Consider the following 16,225-nt stretch of genomic DNA (forward strand, 5'->3'; position numbering starts at 1 on the left):
TACTTTGCTGACATTTGGAAGCATGCAGCCACTGCAAAAATGTGTCATCATAATAGCAGTGGTTTGGACACCACACACTCTCTTTGTACGGTTAATGCAAAATTATTGTTTTCTTTGCTTTGTAAATGTTGAGCTCAAACTGCATACCTTTTTAGAAAACAAGGGTAGGACAGAGAATTAGCATTCCTTTTCTCTACTGAAGAGGAACAAGAAAATAATGAGAGAGAAGTTATGTTTGTATGTTTCTGTAAGAGATGGAAAAAAGTTAGAATTCCCTATAATTCAATTCTACAAACAAATCATTAAAATAATCATATATATGCACACGTCACCACTAGTTATGTCTGCAGTTATGTTTGACAAAACTAGTTACATTTGACAAAAATGTATTTTTTATTTAAATTTTTCATCATAACTACCTTCCCTTCCAGCCCACCCTCCTATCCCACACATTAGGCTTAATTCAATTCTGCCTGAGGAGTAAAAACAAACTCAATGAAGTCCAAAAGAGATAAACTTTGCTATTGGTTAATATGGCCTTAAGTAGTGTACAGATACACAATGTTTTAATCTGTTATTTAATCTTTTTTTTTTTTTTTTTTTTGGTTGTGGGGCTTGAACTCTGGGCCGGGGCACTGTCCCTGAGTTCTTCAGCTCAAGGCAAGCACTCTACCACCTTGAGCCACAGCATCATTTCCAGTTTTCTGGAACTGATTGGAGATAAGTCTCACGGACGTTCTTGTCCAGGTTGGCTTTGAACCATGATGCTCAGATCTCAGCCTCCTCAGTAGCTAGGATTACAGGCGTGAGCCACCTGCACCTGGCAGTTATTTAATCTCTCAGACTAAACAAGGCCTGCTTTACTTTAACTACTTGTAAAGAACTCATGACAACCAACTATTCAACTAGGAAAATAAAGGCAAACTCCATTTCTCTATATAGCATAGAGAATACCTGTGCACTCTACTTTCTATCTTTTAATATGTGGATTCCTTACAACTTTATTTGTAATAGATGTTCTTTTTAAGTGAATTTTATAGACAAAACTAAGGCTTATTGAGGTTTAGTGCTAGTACTTTACCTCAAACCACATAGCTAGTCAGTGGCACAGTTTGGATGTCTCCCCTGGTATCACAATTCTCGAGGCTTCACTTTGACCTCCTGGCTAGTTTGACCTCTGGGCTATATGGATCCCTAGGCTATATGATCCCCTGGACTATATTGCTTTTTACTGTAAAAGAGCATAATGTTGTTATTCAAAGGGTGGTCTTTGGACTAACAATAGATTATCTGGAGTTTCTTTTTTTTTTTTTTTTTTAATCTGGAGTTTCTTTTAAAGCTTAAGTCTGGGTCCCTACTCCAAATCTATAGTATCAGAATCTGCATATGATAAGCCTACCGAGTGATTCCTAGATATCTTGATGTTGTAAAGCATTGAATTATGATCCCTACTAACAGAAAACAATCCATTATGGAAAAATAAATAAGTGCTCTATCCATAATTCGATTTGCTAGCTATTTTTATTTGGCGAAGACCGAAGTGTATAAATGAGTTGTTGGGGCTGGGAAGGTGGCTTAGTGGTAGAGCGCTTGCCTTGCATGCATGAGGCCCTGGGTTCGATTCCTCAGCACCACATAAGCAAAAAGAAAAAAAAAGCCGGAAGTGGCACTGTGGCTCAAGTGGTAGAGCGCTAGCCTTGAGCTGAAGAGCTGAGGGACAACGCCCAGGCCCAGAGTTCAGGCCCCACAACCGGACACCCTCACCCCCCCAAAAATGAGTTGTTAACTTGTTTCTTGCCTTTCAATGTACAGTTACAAGCTTACGCATGGAATGTATAGGTTATTTTGTCTTCCTTACACCTTAAACATCGTCCCTGCATCAGCAGCATCTGTAAGAATTTGTTAGGCTTGTGAATTTGGAGGATATGGATCAAAAAACTGTTTGAAAAGCCTCTGGGTGATTTCGATGTCCTCTAAAACTTGGAAACTACTCCTTAGAGTTTTTCCAAATGCTGCACTGTTTGCATATTATTAGCCATACCTCCCAGTAGAGTCTGCATAAGAAGGCTCATTTTGTTTTGAAAATGAGATCATTTACAAATATGAAGAAAAATTCATCACATGAACTTTAGCTTCATCGAATACAAGCCAGGACACTGAATCTAAGAACCTAGCAGCTTCTTGCACAGTGGTTAAGTCTTTGGAAAGGATTATTTCTGGTGCTTGCTCTCCTGTTCTTTCAGTTAACTCTTCCTCCGTTTCTTTTGACATTTCATTATATTTGTTGCTGTTTTACACACTTGCCTGTGAAAGGCTCTCCTTTGCTTGGTTGTCTAATGTGTTTGTTTCCCCCGCCCCCTGCTCTAGCTGAGCTAGTCCCAGACAGGCCTCTGGCTTCTCCATTTCCACAGCAATCAGTCCCTCTACTCTTCTGCAGAGGTCCCTAGTTTTGTCCTAATAAGGATTAAATACATTGGTGTGTGCAGATTCTATCCTCCAACTCTTCTTTCTTTGGCTTTCTATCTGGTAATGCCATTGTGTCTGACCTGGAGATGAGTAGCATTCTCAAATCTCCTCCCATGCCTGCCATAATAGTTCAGGGTAATGTATCTACATGGCTCTTGCACCTGTTTTTCAATGGTACCCAGTGTATGTTCTTAAAATGAACCAGTGGATTGGTCATTTCTCTCAAAGTTAAAATGCAGAAAAACGCAGGACAAGATAAACCTATCAGTGAGACTAGGTAGTTTTATTTTGGAGCATTTCTGAGGAAACCATTTCCCCCGCTAAACTCATGTATTTTCCATCTGCCATAAATACTGAAATTATTGTCACTTTGATAGTTATCAGAGTGACCCGATTGAACTGTGATGATACCCCAATCCTGTAATAAATTACAATAATACATGTGTGCTTTTCCTACTCTGGCAAGTTACTCACATGATGCCCCATCTTCTTTTTTCAGGCATTAAGCTGACAATGAGATTACAGTATTGAACTTCTTTTCCTAATGAAATTAGGAATGATTTTTCTAAGTCTAGACCCAACTATATGATTTCATTACTGTCAGTTATACTGCTATTTCATTTAGCTTTAAAAATAGTTCTAACATTTGACAGAAACAAAACACATATTTTTTTTGCTTTTCTCCTCTCAGCTCCCTGTTTTAATTATGAAAGGCCAAGCATGTTATTGATGGAAAGAGGCTTACTTGTGACAGGAGTGCAATTAGTGTGAAGATCATGACAAATTAAAAGAAATGCTCTTTAGAATTGAGGTTGCTCACCAGGGTTGTTAATCTTTTGTTCTTTAGGCCACAAAATTGGACTATGATTATTTTTCAAGTCTTCATGAGAAATGGCTCCTTTGGTTCATCTCTGTAGGTGGTATCAGTGCTGACTTTGGAAAGAGGTGAATAGTAAATTAGTACAATTAATTGGGTGAGGGAAGAGCATAGGTGTTTTTAAGAACAATTCTGGCCTTTCCCGGTTATCTGTTGTATAATCCCTTTCCATTTCCACTATAATATATGCAAAACTATGAACACTGTTTTCTTCATTTTATACTGAAAACATTGACCACAATACCTGAAGAGACTGTACAAAGAAAATCAAAGTGGCAAAGTTTGAATCCTGAAACAGTCATGGCTTCCAAATTAAGTATAACTAAACAGCTCAATGTCTACTTACCATATTATTAGTCTATAGTGAAGATTTCAAATATTTGATTGAGGTGAAGTAATAATAAAAATGGTTTGGTTAATAATGTCTCAACTCAATACTCTAGGTTGTAGTCTAGTAAACTGATTTGAGTCCAAACTGCTGTGTTCACTACATTCTTGTATTTGAACATTCATGATCCATCAACTCATGCCATATTCAAATATCTAAGGCAAATTGTTAACTTTACAGTATGGTTGTGAAAGTACAGGAGCAGTTTGGGCAATTGTAATCCCAGTCTGATGCCATCCCCAGCAATATCTAAAGCAAAAAGACAGAGTACTTTCCTAGCAAGCACAAGTCTCCCCAGTATTACCCACCTCCCCAAAATAAAAAGAGTCACTTTTGCCAGTGACTAGGAGATAATAACTCATTCAATCAAAATACTTAACCAGTAAAAAAAAGCTCTACAAAATAAGCATCTATCTGTAGTTCATAGTAAACACATGAGTTTTGAAGCCTGAGTGTTATTAAATGCATTCATCTCTCATGGTTTGCCATAGCTTTAAAGAAGGTAGTTATGGTTATGCATAAGTAAACAGATTTGAACAAACGTTCTTGACAGGATATATGTATGTAATTGTTAAATGTTTGGCATACCTGAACAGAATAAATAGTTTAGTGAACTCAGGAGAGGTGAATGTTTCAATGTTTCACAATTTTGGGGTAAGGTGTAATAAACTGCTGTCTGGATAATATCAAATTTAACAGTAAAACAATCTAGGAAGGTGGATGAGTTGTTTCTACAAGGAGTGATGAGGTGTAGCGAGGCCTTCCATATGTTTTAGGAATTTATGATCTTAAGCAGAAGGATGTGTGATTATGTGGATGGAGCTCAATAAAAGAAAGGAAGAAAGAGGATTTAAAAAAAAAAAACTTTGTCTCTCCCCCCCATCCCTCCCACCCCTGCCCCCTGGCCAAAGTTGTAAAGTTCTTTTTTCGACATTACGACCTGTACATCTCATTGTTGCAATGAGTCCCCCTGTATCCCTATTTAAACAATTTGTTTTTGCCCTTCCCCTCCACAAATTATACCAACATCAAATACAATGAAAGCAGGGGTTATCCTGCTTTCACCATATTTGATGTCAGTATAACTTGTGGAGGAGATGGGGAAAAACCAGTTGTTTAAGGATACAGGTGGACCTGTTGCAACAATGAGAAGTACAAGTTGTCATGTCCAAAACGAGCTTTACAACGTTCGTGTGGGGGGGGAGAGGGGGGGGAAGGGTTGGGATTAGGGGGGGAGGGGGGAGGCTGGGAAGGGATGTGAAGGGTAAACAAAGGAGGAGGCTGCAATGCTTGGTAAGAAATGTACGCATTATCCTGCCCATGTAACTGTAACTCCTCTGTACAGTATGTTCACAAATAAAATTAAATTAAATTAAAAAAAAAAAAAGAAAGCAGGGGTTATACCGTGGGGGAGGGACATACAAAGCAACAAAGAGATCATCTTATAAATATTTTAGACACAGGGGGGCTGGGAAGGTGGCTCAGTGGTAGAGCGCTTGCCTTGTATGCATAAGGCCCTGGGTTTGATTCCTCAGCACCACATAAGCAAAAAGAAAAAAGCTGGAAGTGGCGCTGTGGCTCAAGTGGTAGAGCGCTAGCCTTGAGCTGAAGAGATTAGGGATAGTGCCCACGCCCAGAGTTCAGGCCCTATGACCGGACGCCCCCCCCCCCCCCAAAAAAAAAGAAATCCTGAAAATAATACATTTATACCTAAATATGTTAGAAACAATCGCAAGAAAGAAAAAAAAACATTTGAATACTTATCTTGGGGTTCATTTCACCTAACATCGACTTATCTGAGCTTTTCTGCTTGTCTCAGACATATACTATTTATTGCAAATAAGGGAAACCATGGGACCCATGTTTCTTTAAGCCTGACTTACTTCACTTAATACAATTTTTTTCCAAATCTTTCCATTTCCTCACAAATGGGGCAATGTCATTCTTTCTGATGGAGGCATAGAATTCCATTGTGTATATATACCACATTTTCTTGATCCATTCATCTACTGAGGGGCATCTGGGAAAGAGGATTTTTTAAATTTCCAAAATAATAAAGTAAGATATTGTGAATTTATTGAAATCAGGAATCTGACCAGTCTTCCTTTGCTTCATTTCAACAACTCCTCTTTCTTTTCCTCCTCCTCTTCCTCCTCCTCTTCGTCTTCCTCCTCCTCCTCCTTCTCTTTCTTCCCCCTTCTCTTTCTCCTCCTCCTCATCTCTCTCTCTCTCTCTCTCTCTCTCTTTCTCTCTCTCTCTCTCTCTCTCTCTCTCTCTCTCTCTCTCTCTCTCTATCTATCTATCTATCTATCTATCTATCTATCTATCTATCTATCTGTTTGTGCCAGTTCTGGGCCTTGAACTCAGGGCCTGGGTACTGTCCATGAGCTTCTTTTTCTCAAAGCAAGCACTCTTCCACTTGAACCACAGTGCCACTTCAGCTTTTTCTGTTTCTGTGGTACTAAAGAATTGAACTCAGGGCTTCATACATGCTAGGCAAGCATTCTACCACTAATCCACATTCCCAGCCCCTATCTATACCTATTAAGATTAGCTTGGCCCTCAATACTGAATTTATATTTCTTGGTTTATTGTTCTCCCTTCTAGTAAACCATTGTATATTTCTAGGGGACAGGAAATATGTGAATTTTACCTGCTATACTGTCTATAGTACTTGACACATAGTTCTTCTTAAATGCTTATTATGAAGCAAATATTAAGCTTTACTATTTTATTTAATTTTTATTTTTTTATTGTGAAAATACTGTATAGAGGGGTTACAATTACATGGGCAAGACAGTGAGTACATTTCTTATCAAGCATTGTTGCCTCCTCCTTTGTTTAACCCTTCCCATCCCTTCCCATCCTCCCCCCTCCCCCCCCACCAAATCCTCCCCCTCCCCAAGTTGTAAAGTTCGTTTTCGACATGACAACTTGTACTTCTCATTGTTGCAACAGGTCTACCTGTATCCTTATTTAAAAGACTTGTTTTTCCGCTTCCCCTCCACAAATTATACCGACATCAAATACAGTGAAAGCAGGGGTTATACTGTGGGGGAGGGACATACAAAGCAACAAAGAAATCATGGTTTTTTTTGTTTTTGTTTTTTGTCGGTCTTGGGGCTTGAACTCTGGGCCTGGGTGCTGTTCCTCAGCTCTTCAGTTCAAGGGTAGCACTCTGCCACTTCCTAAGCTTTGTTTATGACTATTACTTTCCCTTTTTCTTTGTGTAGTAATACTTCCCAGTGACCTACTCATTGCATGGAAATCCTTACTGTTCAAGTCAGAAATTCTGAGAAATTCAACTGGAAATCTGCTTAGGATGTTAAAAATTTCAGTTATTTGGTAGCTTGTTTTTAACATATTTTTCTCTGTATAAAGATCATGCATTCCATATTTTCAATTAGGACATTTTAAATCTTCAGTCAGTACTACATGGATTTGAACATTTTGGTCGTTATGGTTAACTTTATATATCACTCAAAATGCCACTGAATTTTTGGAAGAGGATCTTTGGAGCTATGGCACTTTGTTAGATAATCTTTCTTTTATTCCATCACTCAATCTCACCTAGCCTTGTTTTCCTATTGATAAAATAGAATTATAACTTGTCTTTACTTAAATATTGTTTTGACAAATTCATACTATGTATATAAAAGCCCTTTGAAAAGTATAACATTGCACTAAAATGACAAAGATTTCAAAATTCAGTGCTCATAATTATGAGATAAGAATACATCAAGGAGAAAACATGAAGATAAATATGTTTAGTTACAAAAAGAATTTGAGTGGAAGTTACTGGAGGAAGATGAACTTTTGGCTTCTGGAAGTGAGCAAATCATTAAGTAGCTAGATAGTACTCCTTAGTGTCATCATCATACTGTTACAATAATAGTGTGGCGTTTATAATAGGTACCATGGTGTGAAAATGATACCCATTGTTAGCAAAGATCTGTGTTTAATGTGTTTAAGCAGAGAAATCTCTTTTGAGAAATCATTCAGACTTTTGTTCTTGAACTAATCAGCATGTTCTGGTTAATAAAGATGATGCTCTTTCTTTGTTCTGTGTAAAAATAACAACTATTAGTCATCATGCTGTATAATAGCACAACCAAACTTTTCATCCCGGTCAATTAAATCTCATTTTTCTTTTTTCTTTTTTTGTCGGTCATGGGGCTTGAACTCTGGGCTTGGGCATTGTCCCTCAGCTCTTCAGCTCAAGGTGAGCGCTCTACCACTTGAGCTACAGCGCCACTTCTGGCTTTTTAGTGGTTTATTGGAGATAGGAGTCTCACAGTCTTTCCTGCCTGGGCTGGCTTTCAACCATGATCCTCAGATCTCAGCCTCCTGAGTAGCTAGGATTACAAGCATGAGCCACCGGCGCCCGGCTCATTTTTCTAATAGTTGTTTGAATGATCAGTTTTCTTTTTCGCATCTTCCAGATGAGAAAAATCACAAGAAGGAAAACTGGCATTCTCATAATGTGCCAAAAAGAAGCAGATTTGAAAATGTGAAACAGCTGAGCTCTCTTGACATTTCCTGATGTCATCTACCGGTAGAGAAGACTGTTGGAGAGTTTCTTTCCTTGGTGACTGTTTTCTTCTTCTAGAATTCTGACAATCTTCAAGAATTGCACATAATTTACTAAGAAGAAATAGACCAAAGGGGGATTAATTCTATATCAAAGTCTTGTAGGGCCAAGAAAATAAATGCCAAGTAGTATTGCATCTGGTTCTTTTAACCAGTACTTCATATACTTTCTTAATGGGACCCAATCAGAAGCACTGGTTTTGATACTTATTTGAGGAGTTAAATGGGCAGGAGTTAAATGGGCTTATACATTATAGGAATTGAGTCTATAGTTGAGGTGGAGATGAATCCAGGTGAGGTGTGCAGTAAAAATGAAAACTTTTAAAGCACACTAGTGAGGAACTTCAAAGCCTGAGATATAGGAAGGGCTAAATAGACATATAATCTTAATGTTATGTTTCGCATTCCTCAGGAAATAAGATTAAGACATCAAATATATGGCTTTTTACACTGTTTGTGGAAAGAGAAAGAATACTACTTGAATGCATTTGGAAAAAGGAAACCATTACTTGGGGACAATACATTTAGATGTGTTTGAGTTAAAATCACACAACTCAACTTGCAATGGAAAGTTATTAGCATGACTTTTCTGAAGATGGTTACTTGCATATCTGAAAATATGTAGGCATAAGTTTGCAACATCTTGTTGTAGTGTTTAGAGAGTCAGCCTATCCAACTGGCTAAAGGATGTACAGATGTAATACTCATTTCTTTAATGAGGTTTAAGACAACTTTTGTTGTGGTGCACATGTGTGTGCATCAACATTTACCAAACATGTGCTGGTATTTGCTGATACTTTAGAGTTAGGCACACCATTTAAAATGTATCAACCTGCAGGAATTTGTGTCACTGTAAGATGCTGCTAGCAAAACCTGTCTCACTTGCTTGCAAGAAATTGAAGCTTATGATAGATGCATTCTGAGTCTTCTACATGTTGAAAAGCCCATTCAAAATGGAACTCATTACAGTCAATGGCCACCTAGACTCTAGTTCCTTTAGTATATAATTGAAAAGCATCTGTTTAATATTTTGATTTTATGTTTTCCCCTGGGATTTGTCATCAATTATGTTTACAATAGTATTAAGAGCTACCATGAAATAAAGAATGAGAAGACATTTATACCTGAGAACATTAGACAAGAAAACATGTGGGCCATTCATTCAGTATATATTGGCCATTTAGTATGTGCCAGAACCTAGGGAAAAAAGGTGAATAAGCCACATTTCTTGTCTTCAAAGAGATATATGCTAATGTAGTGAGAGTTCTTATCTTTCCACCTTATTAACGCACATTCATTCTCTACCTTAATTTTTCCCCTTAACCACACAACCTGCCTCGAACATTGATACAGTTCATCAGAATGATTTCTTATTTTATGCCATATATTAAGAATATAAGGGGTTTCATTGTGCTATTTTATGCATTCCCTATAATGTGCCCTGTAATTTCCTTTATTTTTATTTCCATCCCCTTCACAATTTTCAGCAGGTTTCATTATTCAGTTTTCATACATACATTTGAGATATTGTCGTCATACTCACTCTCTGTCACCTTCTCCTTTTTCCCTGCCTTTACCTGCTCTTCCCCCACAAATATTCTCTCTTTTCTATTCAACATTAAAAATGATATGATTCCACTGGCATCTCTTTTATTCTTCTGAGTTAGTGAGCCTATTCCATGGCTACTCTCAACTTTTATTCCCTTTTAACTCCTCTAGAATCCATTGTTTTAATCTTAGATGTTAGCAAATTTCTTTGTTGCCTACATAGTTATAAGATGATAATACCATTAAAGGCTATTGATGACTGAATTGTATTTTAAATGTTATATACCATTTGATTCATAGCTGAGGACAGTTCCATAAGGACTACTGAAAGAGAGAGCCATTCTTTTATTTTGCAGTACCCAGTTTTACAACCCATCCTCTTTACATAATCAGTAAATGATCAGTGTATTTTATCATTGAACATATCATTACAAAGATAGCTTTCCTAGGAAGAAAGTTGAAAACACATCCTGTAAACAGTGAAGCCATTTATACAGTGGGGATGTCAGGGCTCCAGATGCATCATCAACAACAAATGGCCCTTTCTAATTATGAAGCATTTGTCTCAGAACATTCCAACAGCTGGAATTTAGCTTAAGGCTGACATATGCCTTAACAATATTGGGAAGCAGTTGTGAGTTCAGTGGAGTACCTCAAGATCTTTTCCTAGCTTCTGATTCTGTCACACTAAGTATGTGGATTCAAGCATCCACAGGTGAGGGGTGACAGGCAGCAATGGAATTGCTTGGGTGTGTGTTAGAGCACTGTTGAAGATGAGATTGGAGAATCAGCTAATGATACCTCCCTCCTCCTTCCTCTTCTGCTAGGCCACTCAATGCTCCTTTCCTATCTACTATATGAAATTCTGTCATGAAAAAGAGGGATTGTTTATTTTCTCGAGAAAATAGATTACTCTGCAATCCTCGCCAGAAAACTCAACTGATTTGTGGTTAAAATGTTCAGACATGCCTCAGATTGAAAACCAGTCTTTGGCTGGTAGAGATGATGAGGGTCATGATGGCTGCTCATTTATAATTCAACTAAATTAACTTAAGGTGTGCATCATTTTTACCTTTGGTAAGAAGAAATTATTTGTTTTTTTTTAAATTTTTTTTTAATTTAATTTAATTTTATTTGAGAACATACTGTACAGAGGGGTTACAATTACATGGGCAGGATAATGCATACATTTCTTACCAAGCATTGCAGCCTCCTCCTAGAAGAAATTATTTGTAAGTGCACTATCACCAGCACTTTTGAAATGCAACATTTCATTATTCTTCTAGTCTACTATTTTACTTGTTTATACTGTAAAGTTGGATGATGATATCTAATTTCTTCTCTCTGACATATCTTGTCTAAGATCTGAAGTCCTGTTCAAATTCATCAGCCTCTCTAACTTCATAACCTTTACCAGAGCCTACCTTCATGGATCATTATAAGCACTGCTAATTGACTTTTATGTACCTCTCTCTGTGTTTCCCCTAAGTCCTATCTTCTGGTGTGCCAATCAGTTACTGCTCATGTGCTCTTTTAGAAATGAGTCACATGCTTCCAATTCTTTTTTTTTTTTTTAATATCTATTCCTCATTTTGGATTTCTTTTTTTTAATTTTTATTTTTTTATTGTGAAAATACTGTACAGAGGGGTTACAATTACATGGGCAAGATGAGTACATTTCTTATCAAGCATTGTAGCCTCCTCCTTTGTTTCCCCTTCCCATCTTCCCCTTCCCTCCCCTCCCACCCAATCTTCCCTGCTACCTCCCCTTCCCCCTCCCCAAAGTTGTAAAGTTCATTTCGACATAAAGACTTGTACATCTCATTGCTGCAATGGGTCCACCTGTATCCCTATTTAAATGATTTGTTTTTCCCCTTCTCCTCCACAAATTATACCCACATCAAATACAGTGAAAGCAGGGGTTATACTGTGGGGGAGGGACATACAAAGCAACAAAGAAATAATCTTATAAATGCGTTAGAAACAAATGCGTGAAAGAAAAAAAAAAACATTTGAATACATATCTTAGGGTTCATTTCCCTAACATCACCTTATCTGACCTTTTCTGCTTGACTCAGACATATATTAGATATTGCAAATTACGAACCTTCTCATGTTCAATCTTCAACTCTAGTGAAAGGCTTTGCAGAAGCCTTGGCCATCTTATCCTGTGTACTTTCTCTACACATTTAGATTCATCTCACCATCAAATACTATTGGTGTGATAGTTAGGGCTTCACATTATGACTTGTGGGGAGACAGACACCTCCGGTCCATAACATCAAGTAAAAATATGACTAATGTGACCTCTTTCTTCAGGGCCTTCTTTGATCAGCCTTGCTCAACTCACCTCTCTACTCCTACACTAAGGAAAATATGTGCTGTTGCCCTTTAGAAAGTTCTCCATTTGCACAATCCCAGAAACTTACCATTTTCCCCTTGATTTATGTCTTGCTTATGCTTGACCAGGAATCAGTCAGCAAGTGTTTTCAGTTAGGAAATATGCTTTGCAGTCCATATGGTTTCTGTCAAAATTACTTAGTTCAGTCAGAGACAATGTGTAAATGAATGGGCATGGCTGTGTTCCAAGAAGACTCCTATGGACATTGAAATTTATTTGTGAACACTAAAATTTGTTTCATATAATTTTCATCTGTTATAAAATTTACTTTAAATGTTTTTGTTCAGTAGTATACTGTATAAAAACCCCACAGTTTATGGGTCAGATTTGGCATGCTCAGTTTATAGACCATATACTGGATCAGACTGTAAGTTTCTTGAGGACAGGAACTGAACGTTTGTTTTCTCTTCTATATATCTAGCATCTGCATCTTCCATATTGGTGTAAGATAAATATGAGCTGACTAAGTATTTGAGCCTGCCAGTACTTTATACTCACATATGTTTTCTCAGCATTCTTCCAGAATTTGAATTGGATAGTAGCTAAATGCCTTAACAGGAGCACTTTAGGTAAATCCACATTTTTGGTCTTTTAGTCTAGCATGATTTGGTGGCTCTTTCCTCTATGATTTTGATTTTCCTTAAATGCAGACAATAGTTTCCTACGTGGAAGATATCCTCAGTATCCGTGTGCTCCTACACATCTTATAGTAATGCAAGGTTATGTTTTCCTGAGTGGAAGGTAGCCTTAATGTGAGAAAATGATAGCTGTTTCAGTAAAGAATTTGAGATATAATACTTGAATGAAAAGAAAAATCGCTTCTTAGTACTATCTTTACTTTATGCCCTTCAGACCTAAATGCTTAACCACAGTAATCCTAATGAAAAATCACAGGAATTTATTTCCTAAAATTCTTACTCCCTGAAGAGATTAATCCACTACTTGAAATCAAAGGTAAATGAAGGGATTTTATTTTCCTTTCCCAAATGGTCTTTTTAACCTATGAAAGCAACAGTCTTTTACTGCAGCAGATTGTTTAAGAAGTTAGTCATAAATCACAATTCTAATGTAACTTACATTTTTGATAACAAGGCAAGGTAATTATTAGTCATGCTTGCCTGCCTGTAAAATGCTGATTTGACTAATATGTATATTAGGTGAGGATGAAAGAAAAGTCTTTGGCATCTTGCTCAAGGTCATGGATAAATCTGTAATCTCATCAACCCATATTCATTAACATGAAGTGATATTAACTGACATAGAATTTCACTTAGGGATATTTCAGTGGCTCGGTAGACAAAAACCAAAATACAAAATAAAGTGGACAATACACATATGGCTAATAATCTGATAAATTCAGTTTGGAGTTTCTGGGGTGGCATCAGAGATCCCTTTGGTGTACATGATTTTCTTATTTGTGTGTGTGTGTGTGTGTGTGTGTGTGTGTGTGTGCGCGTGCATATTTGCAGATGAATTGCACATATAAAAATTTTTTTAAGCAAGAAATATATCTATTGTTTATTTAATGAAATGTTAATTTCTGGTGGTAGGAAGTGAGAAAAGAATTTGGATCTAAGGAAAGATATGAATTTATTTGGCAATATATGATATAGATATATGAGAGATAAATAACAATATTGGTAGGATATGCTAACTACATGTGCAAACACACACATATGCATACACTCTGCACAATTGCTAAGCCTTTGTTCTTATTCCTATGTTGCCATATTTCTTAGGCTCTTTCTTTCTTGAATTGCTGTTGTCTTTGTTTATTTCTTATCACTCTTTGTTTTTAACACAATACTCTGTTGTACACACAGCAAATAATATTCCTTATGTTGAACTTTCATCATACTATTTTTCTGCCCTACAGTTTTTCTTCAATTGCTTTTGGCAGCACCAAAAGCAATTTTCTAATTTTGCTTTGACTTAAGCGTCTCCTAGTCCAATTATGCCCCTCATAGAGCCCGCTCTCACCTATCACAATGCTCATATCACTCAGAGCCAATAATGGGAATTTCATCTACTACTGCGAGGAGTGTAAATGTGCTGTTTCTCTGTGTGGCAAAATCTAAAAACTGTATCCATGCTTGACTTCACTCACACATTCCACTTCTAGTCATTCCTTTACGGGATGTTGAAAAAAATGTATGTGTGAGTATGTTTGTATGTGTGTATACATGTGTATTCCTAATAGTGGCCACTACCTTTACTGCCAGCATTTTTGAAAATAACAAGACTGGTTAGTGCCTCCTAATTTGGCCTGTGGTGAGAGTACATTTTTGCTGTGAAATATTAAATACCTAGGCACTGTTAAGAATAAAAATAAATATGAAGATACTCACCGATTTGTTTGGAAACATTTAAAGACATATTGATGTACCCAATGTATGTCCTTTAAAATTTTGATTCTTTGCATTCTTTTTGCCTTTTAAAGATCACTAATAGCTTATTGTTGTTCATCAAATTAGTTCTGGCTTTGCAAGTCTATGTTCCAAGGCCTGCATCAACTCACTATCAAGCTAGGTATCAGGGTCCACAGAAATCTCAGTCATTTCAGTGGGCTTTGTCCAGCTGAGTTCATTACAGGCTTGCTTTTGTTAATGCCCATTTCCTACCCAGTTACTTCCTTTCGGATGCAAACAGCACTATTTCTTATGATCTCATTTCCAACTCCAATTCTTTTCCTGGTTTTCCTACTCTTTCATGTTCATACCATTCAGTCTTATGGCTGGACTCAAGTAAACAGGTGTGTTGGAAAGAAGCCTGGATTCAGAAGAGCCAGAATATGGCAAGAGAATACCTGCATTCCCTTTGGTTTTGATGAAGTGTCATATTTAACGGATGTTTGGAAGAAAGCCATGCATGCATCCCTTCTTACTACTTTGTTCTTTTTCCTACTTAGGGAACATAGTTTTTTTTTTAGCACTGAAGAGCTAGCCAAGTAAGAATTTGCACTCCAGCTTCTTAGATCAAACAGTCTTGAAGGAAGAAAGGAGCAAAAAGGTGAAAATCTAGAGCAGGATTTACTTCTGGAGGAGTATGACATCTCTTCATGTTTTTGCTCCCCTGTTCCTTTTCTGTTGCCTCTGTCCCGTCCCTTCAGGGCATATCTGGGACCCAATTTACTCTGGTAACATATTCTCACCTTTTTCATTCCCAGTCTTAATCCACTCATTCCTGGGCTTAGTCTGAGAACTCTGAAGAGAGAACTAAATTCCTCTGTCTTTTGTGTTTAGCTCATTGAATTGTATTCTAGCACCAGCAAACAGTTTTGTTCAAGACCCTACACTTTTTCTTTGTTTTTTATTATGAAAAGAGGGGTTACAATTACATGGGCAAGAAAATGAGTACATTTCTTATCAAGCATTGTTGTCTCCTCCTTTGTTTCCCCTTCCCATCCCTTCCCATACTCCCCCCAACCCCCCCTACCCAATCCCCCCCCCACCAAAGTTGTAAAGTTCATTTTTCGACATAACAACTTGTACATCTCATTGTTGCAATGGGTCCACCTGTATCCCTATTTAAACGATTTGTTTTTCCCTTCCCCTCCACAAATTTTTCTAAGACTCCTTAGGTATAGTATATAAATTGGCTTTTTGAAGTTAATGTGATAATTTAATATTTGTACTATAAAAATTGAATACATATGAGAAAATAGTAAGTATTTTGTATGCCTACCATGCAGATTCAACCACCAACATTCATCATATGCTCATTTTTAAAAGCCTAAGTTTATCTTAGTATGATGTTTGAGTATATATAATACCTGCCATTTTTTAATTAAAGTTGTTTTGTAGTCATGTGCTTGATAGTGATGTGGTTTCTGCTGCAGCATTTAATTATTCATTCTTAAAGACAGTGACATGGAGGATTAGAAATTAAAATTCAATCCACATGAATAATAAAATTTCCATGTGACTATTTTGAGCACAGTTTACAATTTGTTAAA

At 37.1% G+C, this 16,225-nt stretch overlaps 1 protein-coding gene across 2 annotated transcripts in view; it reads left to right on the forward strand.

The window, feature by feature from the left end:
* Positions 1–16,225, forward strand: part of Prkg1 (protein kinase cGMP-dependent 1) — a 1,051,642-nt gene that overhangs the window by 658,637 nt on the left and 376,780 nt on the right. The window lies entirely within an intron of this gene.

The sequence above is a fragment of the Dipodomys spectabilis genome, unplaced genomic scaffold (genome assembly GCF_019054845.1).
Source record: "Dipodomys spectabilis isolate Male_0828 unplaced genomic scaffold, ASM1905484v1 ptg000125l, whole genome shotgun sequence".
In the NCBI taxonomy this organism is placed as follows: Eukaryota; Metazoa; Chordata; class Mammalia; order Rodentia; family Heteromyidae; genus Dipodomys; species Dipodomys spectabilis.